The following is a 7,220-nucleotide window of genomic DNA, read 5'->3' on the forward strand; positions in this document are numbered from 1 at the left end:
GAGGGACGGACGATTAGAAGAACATCATTTAATCGAGTTGTGAGGGAACTTAAGAAACAGACACAACAGTTGTGGGGTACTTTCCGTAAGCACAGCAGGGGAGGACTACAACACATAGCGCTAAGAAGGAAGGCACCGATTTCCACCTGTGAAGAGGACTCTGGAGGTGCCATTGGACCGGCCGGACTTGCGCAGCCTGGTGAGCCGTACTCTGGACTGAGGACTCAGAGATCTCCAGTAAAGAGGTAAAGAGACTGCAACCTGGTGTCCTCGTTATTTACTGCGACCTGCACCCCACAACTGCACCGGTACAACACTACTTATTTCACCGGACGTCCCCCACTGACGGACAGGGCCACGGACCAGGTCTAGCCACCGTGACAAACTTAAGACTGAGACCTAGAGGCCCGGCTCCGGGTGCCCCTCGGCCCTGCGGCGGTGTGGGGGCGCTCCAACTTGGCGTCACGAACAGGATCTACTTAAGCCTGAGGAATCAGGTCATGTGTGCCTAGGAACTGTGATTTACTGCGCTTGGACTGCATTATGCTGCAAAGACTGTGTCCCGACATTCCCCGCCAAAATCGCCGCCATTATAACACTATGTGGCGCGCAGGGAGCATGGGGCGTGTCCTTGTGGGCGTAGCTTGGAAGAGTGGCGCGAAAATGGAACCTGCCCCTCACCGTTATTACTATGTCCAGAGAATATGCCCATCAAGGAGAAGGGCCCGCCTCCTAGTGTGGGATGGTGGAGGAGAGAAGGGTCGCCCTCCGGATGGGGAGGGGCAAGAACTGCTGGAGACCACGAGGAAGAATCCGATTGGCAGCATGGAGCGCGGAAGCCACCCCGGAGAGGGAGAAGAGGCCTGTGCCAGGTTCTACCAATGGGAGCCGGCGGAGTCCTTACCAGGCTGCATCACCAACCAGGAAATCCTCGGGGCGGAAGTGGAGGAGCTGTGCCGGCAGTTCCGGAGTCTGTGCCAGCGAGCAACCATCCCTGGCGAGGAGCCGCACCAGGCAACGCTCTCACTATCGACTACAGAGGAGACCGACACCGGAGATGCGGCGGGGGAAGGTAGCGGCGCCGACCCGAACGCGGCGATTAAGGAACCCCTATTGGTGGATATAGATTCGCCTCCACCACGACCACCCGGACGGGTGTGTAGCCGCATTGAATGTGAGAGACCCTGGGAAACTCTGCAGACGGCTGATCGCCCCCTACAGCCCATTAAACAACCCACGCAGCTCCAAGGAGAATGGGTGACCTTCAAATGGACCCGCGCGGCCACTACCAATCTGATGGGGTTCCCAGGGGATGCCCAGGAGGAGGGGGAGAGTGTCGAGGTCATCCGCCAGAGGGAATACCGCCAACGGCTGCGGCAGCAAGAAGAGGAGTGGGCCCGCAAGAAGGAGCTCCGACGTCAGGCTGAGCGGGAGAAAGACCTTCAGAAGAAAGCCCAAGTCAGACAGGCTACTGAGGAGGATTGGGGTCCGCAGCGATATGGCGTGGTCAACACCTTCCGGATGCAGGGAGGCTGGGGCTTCATTAAGGAGCCCGGTCTCGCCTTGGAAGTGTTTGTGAATCGGCGGGATGTAGAGGCGCATCTTATTGAAGGACACCCAGGCCGGGACCTCTATCCAGGAGACCGAGTGAAGTATACCCGCCACTGGGGGGATAAAGGATGGTATGCCTTGCATGTACGTAAATACAAGCCGGAAGTGACACTACCACCCCCTGATGATTCCCTGAGACCTGCGGCCATTCCCCCGATCACCCTGTGTGCCAAGTGCCTGCGGACCATCACTCCGAGGAGAACCGTGAGTACCCAGACCCCTATCCAGGGTGCAGATGCCCTTTATGTGGTGGCGGGAGGAGTGCAGTACTCACGGAGACCGCCCCCAGACTTGGAAGAATAAACCTCGATACCCTGAATTTGTAAATAGTTACTGTTCCACTACTTTGTTGCTATACCCGTAAAGGGCTAACTCTAAAAGGGATCCCTTTGTTTACCCGGGATCCCTATTGTTTTTGGTTATTTTTCTATTTTTTTCTATGATTATTCAAAAACTGAGAAATCATGAACAGTGCATGATCAGAACTTCGTTGTACATAGTTTGCACCTTATTAAAGGCGCTCCCTACTGGTTTTACTTAGACAAAAGACTCTTTGCGAAGATACCGCACTGAAACCTTTGATGAGTAAGGACTGGTAGCTTGAGAAAATGTGCTACCTCACAGAGACTTGGTCCTCTCTTAAAGGGGATGTTCATTTGATGCACGTAAATGGTGATATTGCTTTAAGATCGGTAGCAATAATGTCAATGGAAGAAAATGATGATAATGTTTACCTGAGAAAAGTTATATGTATTTAACTGGTTAAATGTGAAGAAATATTGATAATGTTCTCTGAAAGAAAAAGTAGAAGGAAGAAATGAGAAAGGTTAATGTTGTGAAAAGAAGATAGTTGATAATGTTGATAAGAAAAGGGGGGGGATAGAAGGTAAACCCTGCGTTCCCCATCGAAAGTTAGTAATGTGTTACTAAGGACAGAAAGTGAACCTGTAAGGGTTAGTGGGTGAGTCCTTATAGGAGCCAAGTAGAGCCGGCTCAGTGTTCTCGAACTGAAAGAAAAGTTATGTTCTATACTGTGTATAGTAGTTGAAAAGGCAGTAGGCCCTGGCTGAACGGGGCGGTCCTGTAACTGAAAGGAGAGGCAGTAGGTCTGGTGCCGATAGGACAGGCGGTCCTGCAGATTTAAAGAAGGAGAATGAAAAAAGTTGAAGTACCTTATAATGTGACTATAGGAAGGTCTTTAATGGACTAAGAGTGTATATCCTTAAAGGCAAAGTTAAATTATTGTTCAATAATGTTTGCACTTAGTAGAATACCCGGTTGGGTAACAGGAGTTATTTATAGCCTGTAATTTATAATGTTTACCATGTTTGTAACGTTCAAGTGTCCTCACCTCCCATAAAGGGAAGCCTGTTTAAATATGCTTATTGTTATTACACTCAACAAAAATTGTATGTCTTTTTGCTAACTTGTATTGTTGTTTTCTTCCCAGTCCCGGAGTACTGTGTTTAACCAGGGGGGAGTGCAGCGCCCCAGAGTCCTGGTCGTTGCAGTACTGTGGCTCCGCCACTATGGGGAGCCATGGTGCGTCCGATGGCACTGAAGGAGTTCATCTGATCAGGTATCACAGACACCAATACATTTCACAGCCGGGCCTCCGGGGGGAGCTAAGGGTTCTATTCATTAGGCCACTCCCCACCATAGTGGGTAAACTGGGGGTCAGGCAGGAAGTTAGATCAGAAAGCTGACTGGATTGGACGAAGCAACACTCAGTGGCAGAGGGTGTTGTGGAGGAAGAGACAGTAGGGTCTCTGTCAGGGGTGGGATCCTGACAGGGGCTTGGCATTGGAAAGAACGTAACGGGACCGTGCCTGCTCCGGGTAGCGGCGGTGCCCAAGAAAGGACTAGAAGCGAGATAGATTGTGCTGAGTGAGAAACGAGATCAAGCGATAGGAGAATTCCAGCAGGGGTCGTGCTGTAAGACCGAAGCAACACCCTACTGAGGCGCACTACCGGTGGCCAGAACGCCGAGGGAGTATTATAACATTCAGCTTCAAGCAATACTCTAAACAGTGGCAGGACAGTCAGTTTAAGGCGGGCTGTCTAACACATATCACCTATGAAGTCTTGGGAGGCAATTGCGGGAGAGGGGCGTCTCTAGGGTCCCGGAAGAACTCCAGGCCTACCCGACAAACGGGTGCCGTTCTAACCGTAACATCAGGGAGGGACGGACGATTAGAAGAACATCATTTAATCGAGTTGTGAGGGAACTTAAGAAACAGACACAACAGTTGTGGGGTACTTTCCGTAAGCACAGCAGGGGAGGACTACAACACATAGCGCTAAGAAGGAAGGCACCGATTTCCACCTGTGAAGAGGACTCTGGAGGTGCCATTGGACCGGCCGGACTTGCGCAGCCTGGTGAGCCGTACTCTGGACTGAGGACTCAGAGATCTCCAGTAAAGAGGTAAAGAGACTGCAACCTGGTGTCCTCGTTATTTACCGCGACCTGCACCCCACAACTGCACCGGTACAACACTACTTATTTCACCGGACGTCCCCCACTGACGGACAGGGCCACGGACCGGGTCTAGCCACCGTGACAAACTTAAGACTGAGACCTAGAGGCCCGGCTCCGGGTGCCCCTCGGCCCTGCGGCGGTGTGGGGGCACTCCACACGCACTGTGCGCAGATCCCCAGGCACTGTGCTTAGGGCATGCACGGTCCCATCCTCTTAAAGGGACAGCGCGTGCCATCCTAAAGTGTCCCCAGTTGTTAGTTCTCAGGTTTCAGTGATTGTATTTTTGTACAGCTGCCTGTCTATCAGTCGTGCCTGCCTGCCTATCTGTCTGTCCAGTTTGTACCTGCCAGAGCTCATCTGTACATCAGTCAGTCCTGTCCGCAGCTGCCAGTGCTCTTCTGTACATCAGCCGGTCCAGTACACACCTGCCAGAGTTCATCTGTACATCAACTGGTCCAGTCCATACCTGTCAGTGCCCTTCTGTACATCAGCCAGCTCAGTACGCATCTGCCAGTGCTCATCTGTACATCAACCGCTCCAGTCCGTATCTGTAAGTGTCCTTCTATACATTAACCGGCCCAGTACATACATGCCAGGGTTCAATTGTACATCAGCTGGTCCAGTTCACACCTGCCAGTACTCATTTGTACATCAGCTGGTCCAGTTTCAATCTGTGGTTCCCGTGTTCCTACAGTGCCTGCCTGTATCTAATATTCCTTTCTTTGGGCCGCAAGTGCTACACCACTCTCGGGGGGTTGCTGCAATTTACTTGATGTCAGTCCTGGAGTAGCACCTGGTCTCACCTCCTTTGTCTCTACATTGATCACGGTATCATCAGCCGTTGTGCATCCAAGGTCAGATTTGATGAGCCACCTTATTACACTCCTCCAGGTTTTCTTTGGGTGTCAACACAGTGGTTCTATCACCCAGCCCATTACAGTTGCACAGGCCATGGAATCCGCTGGCTCCCAGGCCTCTCCACACTCAGACCTGTGTCTGAAGGTCTCCTGCCAGAAAGAGTAGCAGGATAAAATGCTCTCATACCTATGGACAGTAACCACCTGTCTTGAATTACTGACAACTCTAGGCACTGTGCTTAGGGCATATGCAGTCCCATCCTCTTTAAAGGGGTAGCACGTGCCAACCTAAAGAGTCCCCAGCCAATGGCTTGGAAATATTCACTATTTAAGGCACCACCACCTGAAGGGAGGTGCCTGAGTAACATTATAACTTTGCCCCTAAATACTCTTGTTAGCTCTCAGGTCTCAATGCTTGTATTCCTGTATAGCTGCCCGTCTATCAGTCATGCACGCCTGACTGTCTATCAGCCTTGCCCGCCTGTCTTTCAGCTGTGACCACCTGCCTATCAATCGGTCCAATCTGCACTTGCCAATGGTCATCTTTACATCAGCCAGTCCAGTTTGTACCTGCCAGTTCTCATTTGTACATCATTCAGTCGAGTCTGCACCTGCCAGTGCTCATCTGTACATCAACCAAACCAGTCCACACCAGCCAGTGCTTTCCTGTACATCAGCCGGTCCAGTACGCACCTGCCATTCCTCATTTGTACATCAGTCAATCCAGTCTGAATCTATGGTTTACATGTTCATACAGTGCCTGGCTGCATCTACTATTCTTTCCTTCAGGCTGCAACTGCTACCCATTGCTAGGGGATCAGCTACCATCTACCCGAGGTCAGTCTCCTGGAGTTGCACCTGGTCCCTCCTCTTTTGTCTCTCCTCAGATCACAATGTCATCTGCCACTGTGTATCAAAGGTCGGATTTGGTGAGGCATCTAGTTACACCCCTCCCGGTTTTCCTTGGGTCTCTGCACAGTGGTTCCACCAACCAGCCCATTACAGTTGCACAGGCCATGGAATCCACTGGCTCCCATACCTCTCCTCTCTCAGACCTGTACCTGAAGGTCTCCCGCCTGAAGAAGTAGCAGGATAAAATGCTTTCCTACCTATGGATGGCAACCACCCATATTGATTCACTGAAAATTCTGGCAGCATCCACATGAACTCAAGCTGTGACCACCTCGGCCATGACCAAGCAGCCTGCCAGCTATGTGACTGGACCCCGACTGTCTGCGCCTCCAGGCTATGGTGATGACCCTGCCCTATGTCTGGGGTTTATTAATTGGTGCATGCTGCACTTTGAACTCCTGGCTCATCAATTTCTGACTTGGCCAAAGTGGCTTTCATCATGTCCCATCTCTCTGGAGAAGCTTTGGCATGGCTCAATCCCCTATGGGAGAAAGGGGACCCTGTTGTGTCAAACCTCTAGTCCTTTCTAGAGGCCTTCAGGAAGGTTTTCAATGAGCCTGGCCGTGCATGCTCAGCAGCTCCTTCTTTCCTCCGAATGCATCAAGGAAACCTCACAGTGGGCTTATACGCTGTATGTTTCCGCACTCTCTCATCTGAACTCACCTGGACTAATGAAGCCCTGGTGGCCACCATCAGGGAGGGTCTTTCTGGGAAAATCAAAGATGTGCTGGCTGGTTGTGACATACCTGCCTCACTGGATGACCTGGTGTCTCTCGCTATACAGATTGACATCAGGTCGCAGGAGCTCTTCTAGGTGGTGACATGGGAGAAAAGACCTTTTCGACTGGCATCTACCTTCAAAAGACCAGTCTTACAGCAAGCCTCAGCCTCGGCATCCTCACCAGAGTCTATAGAAGTTGATCAGATAATGATGGCCAAGAAGTGTCAGGCGGTCCAACATGCCAAGGGTATGTGCTTCTATTGTGGCAAATCTTGGGCATGTAATCTGCTCCTGTCCAGAAATACCAGAAAATTCCAGAGCCTAGGGTTTATTGGAGATGCCATCCTGGGCTAAAATTACCCCTCTCAATAACTGACTTTGGCAGTAACTGTTTCCAGTGGTGACATCTGTTTTGTTGAATCGGCCTACCTGGACTCTGGTACTGCAGGCAATTTAATCCAATAGGCCATCGTGGATCGATATAAAATTCTGATCCAATGTCTACAGAATTCATTGCTTCTTCAGTGGATGGAAGACCCCTCTCCGAGGCCATCCTTTCCGTTACCAAACTAGTGAACTTCGGGTAGGAATGCTGCACTCAGAAAAAAATTCCTCTTTATGCACTGTTTGGTTTGTCTCA

The sequence above is a fragment of the Ranitomeya variabilis genome, chromosome 1, assembly GCF_051348905.1.
Source record: "Ranitomeya variabilis isolate aRanVar5 chromosome 1, aRanVar5.hap1, whole genome shotgun sequence".
Taxonomy (NCBI): domain Eukaryota; kingdom Metazoa; phylum Chordata; class Amphibia; order Anura; family Dendrobatidae; genus Ranitomeya; species Ranitomeya variabilis.